Source organism: Lepus europaeus, chromosome 2, assembly GCF_033115175.1.
Source record: "Lepus europaeus isolate LE1 chromosome 2, mLepTim1.pri, whole genome shotgun sequence".
NCBI classification, from domain to species: domain Eukaryota; kingdom Metazoa; phylum Chordata; class Mammalia; order Lagomorpha; family Leporidae; genus Lepus; species Lepus europaeus.
In genome coordinates, this window is record NC_084828.1 from 143,978,436 (window position 1) to 143,991,036 (window position 12,601).

Genomic DNA, 12,601 nt, shown 5'->3' on the forward strand with positions numbered 1-12,601 from the left:
GTGCTGGGGGATTCGAGCCATCTCCCAAGCCCTGGGAGGTCGCAATGTCTTCATCGGGGACGTGTGGGGACTCCAGCACAGCACGTCAGAGCCCTCCCTCCCAGAGTCCCTGCACTATCGGCATCCACGCATTGCAGGAAGCTTTCATTGCAGTTGGTAGATGATGGTGAAGCAAGGCATGGCTGTAGAGATCAGGTGCTGTGTTTTTGTCTCGCCAGCTCCATTTCGGTAGAGAATTGATGGATCTGCTGCTTCCTGAGGGTCGTGTGTGTCTGGCTTCTGAATCCAGAGCCACTTCAATTAGACCTTCTTAAATCTGTATGTCCAGGCGCTGAAACACACACCCACCCCCCCACCCCTGCCCTACATGCTCACTACGATCTCACCACTGCACGTTCTCCAGGAAATGAGCCCGTGCGCCCATACATTTCAATGTTATCTGGGCTGCACCCAGCCAGTGCTGCTACACCTTTATTCTCAGCAAACACAGAAGGCAAATAGGCAAGGCCTCCCCCTGACTTGGATGGAGGCAGCACTCCCCTTGACTGCCCACCGTACGTTAGATTCTGTGATTAGTGTCGTGGACAATGGAACATGGGCTAGAAATCCCGACACAAGGCTGGAAGCAACCGTTGGAAGAGCCCAGGTGCCATAGTGTTGATGCCTGTGCATCCCCTGAGTAGAGCTAAAGGCCGAGTCTATCTGAAAGGTGGGAGGCACTGAAGAAGTGGCGCTGCTCCCTGCTGGTGGACGGGAATTGACTGTTAGACGGGACAGTGTTGTTGAAAGGATTCAGGAATGATTCCACCACTGTTTCTCCAGACAGGGCACATCTTACTCTTGTTTCAACTGAGAGGCACTTTTTTAAATTTTTTTTTTAATTTCTTAAAAACTCCATCGGCTTGGCTTTTAACTCTTCAGTATTTTTTTTTTTTTTTTTTTTTTTTTTTTTTTTTTTTACAAATTTAGACAGTGTGAGAGACAGAGAGAAAGGTCTTTCTTCTGTTGGTTCACCCCCCAAATGGCTGCCACGGCCGGCGCTGCGCCGATCCGAAGCCAGGAGCCAGGTGCTTCCTCCTGGTCTCCCACGCGGGTGCAGGTGCCCAAGCATTTGGGCCATCCTCCACTGCACTCCCGGGACACAGCAGAGAGCTGGACTGGAAGAGGAGCAACCTGGACTAGAACCCGGTGCCCATATGGGATGCCAGTGCCGCAGGCGGAGGATTAACTGAGTGAGCCACGGCGCTGGCCCTTAACTCTTCAGTTTATGATGTTTATCTAACACCCCCTTGTACTTTGGTTAGAATGCCAACAATATAATAGATTGAGAATACAAAAATAAAATAGGTTGTTTTGAGTCTGTTCTCATAACAGTTTCATCGCCCACTTCTCCTTGCAATTTTTTTTAATGCAAAATTTCAAATGAGGGGAGAAAAGCATTCAGACAATAATGAATTTTTCCTTTCTTGGTTGAAATGGTGACAGTGTCTTTAATCTTAAGTTCATATCAAGGATAAGCTAAAATTATTCATCTAGGGAGAACACTGAATGAGGGGAGAGAAATTGCATGTCTGCACACTTCTTGTTGTACAACAAAGACTGATGTGTTCACCTGGAAGATGTGAGCTTTCACTTCCGGGTGAGTTTTCTGCCCACTCTGAAATGCGTGGGCCGCTCTTCTAGTTGTCTCTGCCAGGGAATGAAGAGGATCCCCAGAGAAAATCCAACTTCCTTGTTCGTGGCAACAGGCCTTATTGAGACCTATCAAACCGAGCCCTCTGGGCCAGCCCTGTCTCACTCTGCTTGACAGCAGTGGGGCTGAGCTTTGTTTAATCAGCTACAACATGGAGCAAACATTTTTTTTTTTGCCATCATCCTAGGAGAAATCTCTACATTCAGGTTTACACATGGCTCAGAAAGTGTCATTTCAGGTGGTAAGTTTCCAGGAGCTTATGACTTTTTAGGAATACGAGTATGATATGAGTATGATTATTTACGATAATTAGGCAAGATGGTGACCCAAATGCCAATTATAAAATATTACAGCTAGAAATTATGGAGGAGGACGATTAGTATACAAACAGAAAAAATCATTGACACGTCTATTAGTTTTTTTCTTTCAAAGTATTACCACGTTATACATTCTTAATTTCTGACTCTGCCTTCTGGTGTTCATAACAGAAAATTTCAATGATTATTTCATCATAGTCATAGTCATTTAGTCATACTTTTAAATCCTAGCTAAAACGTTTGGTGTGCTTCTTCACCAATTTCCTGCATAGATTTTCACATGGTCCGGGAACTGTAGCGTCAGTTTTCTGTTGTACTCTTCTCACTCAATTGTATTCACGTTATAAAAGCTCCTGCAGCCATCGTTTCATAGGACTGTGCTGTATTCTAGCACAGAAATTCTATTATTCATCTACATGGTGTCTGTTTTTGTCTAGTTACACTGTACCATCTCCTAGGTTTTTAATTTCTTGTAATAAAAGCATTGTTCTGACATTTTACACTTATCTTGTTGTCAGCATTTCTAATTATTCTTTTAGGACAGGTTACTAGGAGTGGAATTAAATTGTCTAAGGTTGGAAAGTTTCAAAATTTTTTTTTTTTTTTACATAGAACCACATTTCTTTCTATGAGCTTTGTTTCTAACAGCTATATACAAAGATCTTATTTCACTACGTCCTTATCTACACTGGGGATTGCCAAGTTCTACTTAGTCATTGCTTTAACCTGCCTGCCTTCGATTCCTAATGAGTTTGAAACTGAAACCCAAATCTTCATGAATTTTAAAAAAGGATTTTTCCTTTTCGTGAACTGTCAGTTTGTATTCTTTCCTCCTCTATTTGCTAGTCTTAACACTTTTCCCATCAATTTGTGTGGACTATTTATTTGTCAAGGATCCAAACATTTTTACATGCATTACTAAAAATATTTTTTCTCATTTATTATTTGCTTTTTAATTTTGTTCATGGCTTATATGAGCTATTTCATTGTTAAGGCTCTTAAAACACAGCTATAATAACTAAAAGCATACCTTCCTGTTATTCATTTGTCCTGTAATGTCACTTACGGTTTTAGAAAGTAAAATGTGCTTGCCAGGGTGTGGCGCTTAAAACCTGCTCTATAAATATTTCCCAAGTAGTGTCGCCAAGTGTACTTTCCTTTAGGCTTTCCGCCATTGTTTTTCTGCTTAGAGAATTATTTCCCACTTATGGATAAAATTATTTTAGAATAATTTTTTTTAATTTAGAAGGATTTTAAGCATTTAATTAATATGGGATTTATTTTGGTAAATGTATTTTTGATACTGTAAATCTGTTTTTCCTTCCAAAAAAGCCAATCAATAATTTCTGCAATGCTTACTGAATAATCTTCCACTTCCCCATTGCTTTGTAAAAGCTCCTGTCTTATTTTTATATTAAATTCACACACTTATCTTTCTAATTTCAGATTTTGTCCCATTAATCGGTTTGTCCATCCTGTGTCAAAGCACAATTTTTATTAGCAAGCTTTGAAGTTTGGTTGACTATCTGGCAGGGTTAGGTCACCATTTCATTATTCTTTAAAAAAAAAAAAACTTTCCACATGCCTCATCTGCCTCTTTCTTTTTTAATTTTTGAGATAACATACTTTTAAACTACATTATAGTCAAAGGCTTAATGTTCCCTTAAATAAAGAGTTCAACAAATTAAAAGTAAAAAGACCATAGTTCAGCAGGAATCTATCATCCGCCTCTTTTTGTAGACACACACTTTGTCAAGCTCCCAGAGGAAAACTCTTCCCTGGCTTCAGTCCATGGATCATGTGGCTTTTCAGAAGGGGTTGCATTTACATATTTTTAATCAATGGGTTCAAAACTCATTGACGCTCTTTGTTTCAGAACGTCTTTAGTTGAATTGTGAATTCTGCTTCTATTTTTAAAAAAATTTTTTAAAAACTTTATTTGACAGGTAGAATTACAGACAGTGAGAGAGAGAGACAGAGAGAGGTCTTCCTTTCGTTGGTTCACTCCTCAAATGACTGCAATGGCCAGTGCTGCGCCGATCCGAAGCCAGGAGCCAGGTGCTTCTCCTGGTCTCCCATGAGGGTGCAAGGGCCCAAGCACTTGGGCCATCCTCCACTGCCCCCTCAGGCCACAGCAGAGAGCTGGACTGGAAGAGGAGCAACTGGGACTAGAACCTGGTGCCCATATGGGATTCCAGCGTGGCAGGTGGAGGATTAACCAAGTGAGCCACCACGCCGGCCCCTCTGCTTCTACATTTGAAGGTGGAGCAGAGGAAGGCTCCAGGGGTCTACTTCTCCTCATCGCTCTCGCCATGGAGAAGAGCTCGGGCTCTGGAGAGTCGGCTGGGTTTGAATCTTCACCCTGCCACTTACTACCACCGTGCTCAGTCTCTCTGTGCCTCAGTTTCCTCATCTGTGAGATGGAGAGCACAGCACTTACACTGTGGGGCTGTTGTGAAGCTTGAAGTATGTGTAGGTAATTTATTTCACTTTATAAAGTTATTTAAATTATTGAAACGAATGTATGTTAATTTAGTTAAACAATGCCTGGTCCAGAGCAGGGTCTTAATTCTAATATTATTATTATGTATTAATTAGAGATGAATGCACAGTTTTATAATGTTCCCATCTAGGAACCTGTAGTTTATATTTCCATGCTAGTCTCCTATGAAATTTCTTAGGGTAGCTTTCATGTTCATTTTGATTCTTGCTGAACAGTCAAGCATATTATTCTTTTTTTTTTTTTTTTTGACAGGCAGAGTGGACAGTGAGAGAGAGAGAGACAGAGAGAAAGGTCTTCCTTTGCTGTTGGTTCACCCTCCAATGGCTGCCCCGGCCAGCACACCACACTGATCCAAAGGCAGGAGCCAGGTGCTTATCCTGGTCTTCCATGGGGTGCAGGGCCCAAGGACTTGGGCCATCCTCCACTGCACTCCCGGGCCACAGCAGAGAGCTGGCCTGGAAGAGGGGCAACCAGGACAGAATCCGGCGCCCCGACCAGGACTAGAACCCAGTGTGCTGGTGCTGCAAGGCAGAGGATTAGCCTGTTGAGCCACAGCGCCAGCCTAAGCATATTATTCTTAAATAGTTAACATTTTTCATTGCACTGTGTTGCCTACCTTTTTCCCAGACAGAACAAATTTCTTTAAACTCTTTTGCCATGTATACTCTCATGCTACTGTGTCTTTTCCAAGGTGATGGTCTCTCTTTCTGGGAAATCCTTAATTCTGTATTGCTTAGGTAACTCACATGGGTTGGTTTTAGTTCCATTCAGCTGTCATTTCTTTCTGGAAGCCTTGTCTTTCTTCAAGGTCTGTGCCGTGCACTATCCATGGCCTTTAATGGGCTTGTTACTGTGGTTCTCCCCCGGGGATGATTTTGCACCCAGAGGCCATTTGGCAACGTCAGCAGACATTTTTGGCTGTCACAGCTGGGTGTGGAGGCAGTGCTATTTCCATTTTGTGGTACAGGCCAAGGTGTCTACTAACTATCCTGCCGTGCACAATTCCCAACAAAAAGAATTGCACAGCCCCAAAGGTCAACAGCATTGAGGTTGAGAAGCTCTGTGCAGTTTACTGCATGTCTCTCTTTCTAGATTTATGAGCCTCTGGACATCCAGTTGCCCGTATATGGACAGCTTGGGGCATAGTAGGCATTTACAAATGTTTGTTGAATGAATTAGGTATTTCTTCTAATGCCACTCCTTCTGTGTTACTGTTTATTTCCTATTCTGGGTGTGGGTGTGAGAGGACCAAAGGCTTTGCTTTTCCTTCTTTGTGACCCTCAAGATGGAACCTTGTCTAAACCCAGCCAGTGTGGAAGAGGTTGGCCACTGGTTTGGGGTCTGGTGAAGGGACTTTGCACAAATCCTAAGCCTAGGATTTCTCTGGAAGTCTTGGCTATGCCTGGTTTCTTCTCTATAAGACCAAGAATTCTTAGGATCGTGTAACTTCTGAACAGAAATTTTAAAAATCAGTGCTTTCATTTCAATGGCAATGGAAAACAAGCATGCTTATCTCCTCTGCTGGCCACTTACGGTTTATGTTCCTGTTGGTGCACTGGGGGACAGCCAAAGGACTCCCTCAACTGCTAGTGAATGAAGGCTGCATGGTAGCCCAAACAGGAAGCAGAGCTGGAGGGATTTCTCCTGCCCAGCGGTGCTGGCTCACCAGGTTTCAGTCTGTGCCCTGCCCATTCCCACATTAGCGTCATCTGCAAGCATTTCCCTGTCCTGTCCTTGTACCTACTTGATTGCAGCGCTTATTCCTAGCAGTAGATCCGTGGTAAAGAGTTTTGTCCACTTCCAGACATTATTGGGTTAAAACAGCCACTAGCTCTGGATTTCAGGAGCTCAACACAACCTTTCCTCAAGGGAGCAAAGCTGGTGCAGAGAACTACCAAGTCACGAAGTCACAGGTGCCACAGGGCCACAGTGAGAGCTGACTGCTTGAGGGAGCTTGGGCGAAGCGTGAGATGTAACATGATTGACACCACGCTGCAAGACAAACGTGGATAGAGAACCCATGCCAGTAATATTGCAGTCAGAACACAGACGTAGGGGAGGCACAAAACCAGGCTTGAGGCTACACCTTTGTCCTGTTATCCCCCAGAGGGAAGTTAAAACTATCCCTCACACTAAATTTTCAATTTGGACTTATTCATTTTTTGTGTTATTTATATTAGATTTGCAAACATGTTTTTTTTGTACTTGTGTAGTAGATATGCATAAAGAATTTAAATCTATTGTATATAGTAGAGTAGCCTTAAAATAAACATAATTTAAATCAACATTGAGGATGTACCAGAATGTTTCTCTGTTAAGAATGTTTTCTTTGAAACATACTTCTCTCTGGTCCCAGAATCCTCTCTCTCTCTCTCTCTCTCTCTCTCTCTCTCTCTCTCTCACACACACACACACACACACACACATCATTTTAACTCTTAGAGCTTTGCCTTTCTGAGTCTCTATCTCTTCATCTGTAGCATAAGGAAGGTGATTAAAATATATATTATATATATATATATATATCTAATTAGTCTGCACTAACACATTCTCATATTACAAAGGCAATTTAGTGGAAGACTCTTCCTTTTCATATTTGAATCATATGAAATGACGTGAATGAACTAAAAAAAATCTTCATTTGGATAACAAAGAAGAGACAAGGTAAACAGTAAGAAAATTTTCCTTTCACATAAGTGGACGCTGAAGAGGACCTAGTTCAGTTTTCTTTTTAAAAGGCTCCACAGACAAAAGCAGTTTAAAGCTTAAAAAGATGATTAGAAAACCAAACAGCTGGTCTCTGCTACCACTTTCCGGCAGGTTCTTCCTTGGCCTTTTCTTTTGCTCTTTTTTTTTTTTAAGAAAAACTGAATTATTTATTTGATTTATTTGAAATGGAGAGGGATTGATTGAAACTTCTATCTGTTGGTTTATTCCCCACATGTCCACAAGAGCCAGGGTTGGGGTTCCATCCACGTCTCTCATGTGGATGTCAGGAACCCAGGTACTTCCATCATCAGCCACTGGCCCCCTGGCATGTTAGCAGGCAGCTGGGTCAAAAACAGAGAGTAGCTTGGTCTCCATCTGGACACTCTGATGTGGGATGCAGGTGCTCCGAGTGGTGGCTTCATTGCTGTGCCGAACATTGACTCCCCCTTTTCTCGCTCTGTTCACAGGTCCAGCTACACCCATTTTCATCACTACCAGCTTTTGTTCCACTGCCTTGAAGTGGTGCTTCCCTGCAGGCAGGCCCAGGCTGGGAAACTTTGTTTTTCTTTCCTTTTCCTTTAAATCTGCAACCTTCTGAATGCCACTTGTTTGGGGACTCCTGATGATCTTCTGCTGTTGCTCCTAGTACTTCGAAAGTCACTTCTTTGTTCCTGAGTTGCAGGTTCCCATTGTTTGCATCTTTGGCTTTATGCAGTGCCTTCTTGGCTTTTTCTCTAAATAAAATTATCCTCTCTTTTGCTCCTTGATAAAGTGTGTCCATTTAGCTAACCACGATTCAAGAAAATATGGGCAAGTTTTCTCTACAGGTCAGACTGACTGTCACCTGAAATTTAGCAAGCATCCAATTTTTCCTGATGGAGAGTTCATCTCAGCATTGTCTGCTAACTTTACCTTTTCGTCTTGCTCCTATTTAATTTAATTCTCCATTTAGTCACCACTTTATTTCGATTTCTTTCTTTTTTTTTCTTTTTTGCAAAATAACATTCTTTGAAAAGCATTAGCAGGTCCATGTTTTGTACTTCTGGGCTTAGGGCCGTTACATATTTTCAGCAGATTCATTGCTGCCAAACAGCAAATATTAGTCCCATAAATGCTTTGTGTGAGGCTCTTCTCATCGGAATATCTAGCATCGTGACTTCTAACAATTCTTCTATGTTATCAAGGGTTGCATCGGTAGGAAAGTCTTTGATATACACAGATCTGGGTATTTTTAATACTTTTTTTTTTTTTTACTCATCAGTCACTTCAGGGAAGAGTTGTTTTGGCGATCTTCTAATTTTAGTTGATGTTCACTGATTTCCATGAGTTCTGGGTTGGATCTGCTTCAACTACTACTTTCATATCTGTTCCTAGGTTGATCTGTTGCCAAAGGTACCCAACTTTTATCCAGTTTGGTCTGCTCTTTTAAAAATGTGTCCCTTGGCAAATCAAAGTGTGTAGACTACTATTCAATCGGAGGATGGATTTTGGCTTCTAGCATTTTCAGCAGATGTGGCTCTAAGGTCCCGGTCTCTCCGGACTGCGCTACAGGCTGCCTAACAGTGAGGGCAGCGTGGCTTCTGGGGGGCGGGGCACGTTGGCAGCCGTGGTTTGTCCAGGACCCCACCCAAAGACATGTCTGTGTCTGTAGCACCAGGCTTAGGCAAGAGGTGAGGGCAGGAAGTTACCCCTGCCCCTTTGAGCCAGAAGAGATTTCTGCTTTGTGTCTTAATGCCCTCAGCTCCCTGTTAAGGTTATGAGCCCGAACTTAGGCACAGACAAGACAGGGTTTGAGCTCCAGCTACATCTGGGGGTGGCTCGGGGCAAATCACTCAAACCCAACTTCCTTGTCTTAAAGACAGGATGATCTTTGCACCGAGCCCGCAAGGCGGTTGTAGAGACTACACAGACTACTGCATGGCGGTTGCTCACTCAAGGGTTGGGGTGCAACTCACCATGGTTATTTTCCTTTTGTGAGGCCCTCGCATGTCCCTGCAGTCAGGCACAGGCTGGTTCTCTCCACCATGACTTCTAGCTCTGCGTGCACCCAGGACCCAGCCTCTTGGACGGGTTTTGGGCGTTTTGCACCTGAGCTAGGGGAGACTCTCAAGGGCAAGTAGTGTATCCAGAGCTAAGGAGGAGTCAGCAGGCCACAGGACCACGAAGCCATCCCAAGAGGCATCGTGACTGCTGCATCCAACCCCTGGCCCGCGCGTTGCTATTTTGGAGGGTGCCAGGCCTGCAGAGCCCCAAGACTCTCGGGTGCTCTCCATGAACAGATGTTGGGTGAATGAAAAAACCAACCACTGTGCAAAGCCTTCGCGTGTCCCCTTTACCTGACCGTTCTTGTTTTCTATTTCTGAGCCTCCCTCTAATGCCCCCCTCCCACCACTACCCCTGCAAGACCTCGATACCCGTTCATGGAAGGAACAAGTAAGCAGCATTACGCATGACAAGACAACCCATTGTCTTCCTATTAGCTGAGCGCAAGATACTTTTAACATTCTCTGCTCTTGCGATTGAATTTTTCTTCAAGTTAAAATGACCGATGTATTAAGCAAACGAACACATGTTCTTTGTGCAGCCCGTGTCCCAGCCAGGAAGGGACATGGAGGCCTGTAGCACCTGTTCCCACTGGCACAGAAGACCCGAGCACAGAGTGCCCGCAGTCTGGCTCCTTGTGACCAATACTTTCTGGAAGGTCAGAAACCCAGAGTTCCAGGGCCAGGCCACCCCTGCCCACCCCAGAGAGACCCAGCCGCACAGTGCTTCCTCTCTGGCCTCTGCCTCCGCTCCCGTTCCTGTGCTCCTACACAATCAGAGGTCCCTGGAAGCCTGGGGCCACCAGGCAGCTGGGAGCTGGAATTGTTCAGGGGACCAGCAGTCCCCGGCTCAGCGGGGGAGGATCCTGGGGCCAGAGGAAGAAGGTGGCTGAAGGCTGGGCCTCCTGAGTCTTGGCCCTATGGGTGCTTGAAACTAAGTTACTGCTAACACGTAAGTCATTTTTTTTTTTTAAATATGCCTCTTAGAACTGGGCACCATCCAATTGTGGGAACAGGACCTCCGACCATTCCAGAAAGTTTTATTCCCTAAGGTCCCTGCCCTCCTATTCCAACCCTGCCGTGGTGGCTGTTACTCCTGCCAAAAAATAAATCACAGTTCCTCCCCCCCCAGAGATCCTCCTCACGGGGCCCAGCTGTCTCCTCACCGCCTCTCCTTGCCTCCACCTCCCCCCGCCAAGCCGGCCAGGTGCCCAGCTCTTACCTGGCAGCCCCCAGCAGGGTGAAGTAGCCGCGGCACTCGGTGAAGCCAGAGCTCTCCCGGACACAGGAGCGCCACAGCCCTTGGTAGTTGTACACGGCTGTCACTGGGTTGTTGTACAAGTCCTGCGTGCTCCATTGGTCCATGCAGGTGGCAGCAATAATGCCCGCAAACCCGATCAGTGCAACCCACGAACCCCAGGCCCTTGGCAGGCGGTCACGGCCATGGTGGGGTGCAGCGTCGACACACAGAGCTACCCGGCACACGGACAAGCCCAGCTCTGAGGGGAACGAGAATAGGGATGGAGTTTTCTCAAAGAGGTCAGTGCTCACGTCACAAGTGGGCCGTGGGACGGAGGGGAGGACTCACCAGGGCCAGCTGGGCCTGCCCTGTCCTTTATCTCCTAGTGAGATAATGTCCCCCAACATGGTACCAAGAGCCATTTGTTTCCCATCGTGTGTACACTCTATGCACTGTTTACCTTCCCGGGGAGTTTCTTTCCTGATTAAACCGGACTCCTCTGCAGAGGGGAAAGCAAGTGCAGAGGTGGCTGCCGGGGAGTGTTGCAGATTGCTCAGGCATCCAGCGGCTGAGCCACAAAGAACCTGCAGATACAGGGACTCCATCCGTGTGGCCATGCGTTTCTGAGCGTGGGGACTGAGCTACAGGCCTGCTCCTTGGCCAAGAACTTAGGTCGGGCTGGTTATCAGGCAAAATGCAGTGTGGTGGATTCTCATTGATCGCAGGAACAGTCTGTAAACTCTTAGGGGACTCTGAATTTGCCAACACTGATATTACCTTGGGTTAGGTCCCTGTGAGTCTCAGGTCGTGGTATTCTGATCCTCAATAGGAAACCTAATTTTGTGTGCATTTCTGTGTTAAGGCCCCTGTAGAACGCATATTTTTGATGCATTAGCATTGAACTCACAATTGACAGCTGTGTGATTCGTGCTAGAACAAAGCTGACCCAACCCAGGTGTTTGCTAAGGCGCATCACAGCCTGCTCCTGCACTGTGGACAGCAGGTCGACCCTGTGTCTGGGGCGCATTTTGAACAGGAAAATCAACAAAGCTGTGGAAAACGTGGCCGCCAGGATGCTCGAAAGGGCACCTGTCTACTGCGTTGGAGAGCTGGGAGGAGAGGGCGGGGCCTTGCTGTGTTCACTCTCAGCTAGGGACTGGTGACTCAGGCAACTCAACACTATACAAGGTGAAATAAGTCAGTCCCCAAAGGACAAATACCGTCCCTTCTTCCTGCTCTGTGGTGACTCATAGAGCACCTAAAAGGCAATTTATAGAAGTGGAGCTGACATTTTGAGTGCGATGATTTTAAACAGCCCTTGTCTCGACTGCTAAGGGACAGGTTTTTTCCTTCATCCTATTTGTTGAACTCTTTACTTTAGTGTAGGATTAAACTTATGTGTATAAAGTTAATTGAAAATAGGTCTTAGGAAAAAATAAGAATGGGAATAGGAGAGGGAGGAGCAAGAAGGGTGGGAGTGCGGGTGGAGGGAGGGTATTCAATGGCTCAGATAGTGAAGGGATGGCCTAGAAAAACTCAGCTCCCTTTCCCAGGGAGAAAACAAGAAGGCTTGTTAGGCTTAGCCTGAGCTGATTCATGCATGGAAAAAGAAAAAAAAGAAAATCATCTTCTGAGACTGTTGCCACGAGCCTGTGTCTCCTGTGTGACTGGGGTTGATTTTACACACCCCCACCGCCGTGGTCCTGAAGCTCCCTCCCTAAGAACGCAGTTGTAAGAGGTGATGTCGGCAGATGACACTTCTGCAATGGCTTGCAGAGGCGACTGCGAAACCCTCACTGTGGATTGCGGGGGATTTCTACACTTGCAGCCCTGTCAAACTTGAGCTGAAAACTCAGACTCTGGGGACAGAGGTTAAGATGCCGTCTGGGATGCCTGCGTCTCAAATCAGAGTGCCTGGATGTAGTTCTCACTCTGCATCTGATGCCAGCTTCCTGCTAATGCACACCCGGGGTAGCAGCAGGTGATGGCTTCAAGTATCTGGGTCCCTGCCACCCACATGGGAGACCCAGATGGAGTTGTGGGCTCCAGGCTTTGGCCTGACCCGGCACTGGCTGTTGCTGTTGAAGGCATTTGGAG

At 45.6% G+C, this 12,601-nt stretch overlaps 1 pseudogene; it reads right to left on the bottom strand.

The window, feature by feature from the left end:
• Positions 1–7,640: 7,640 nt before the first annotated feature.
• Positions 7,641–11,121, bottom strand: LOC133751965 (lupus La protein homolog; annotated as a pseudogene).
• Between the last annotated feature and the right edge of the window lie 1,480 nt (positions 11,122–12,601).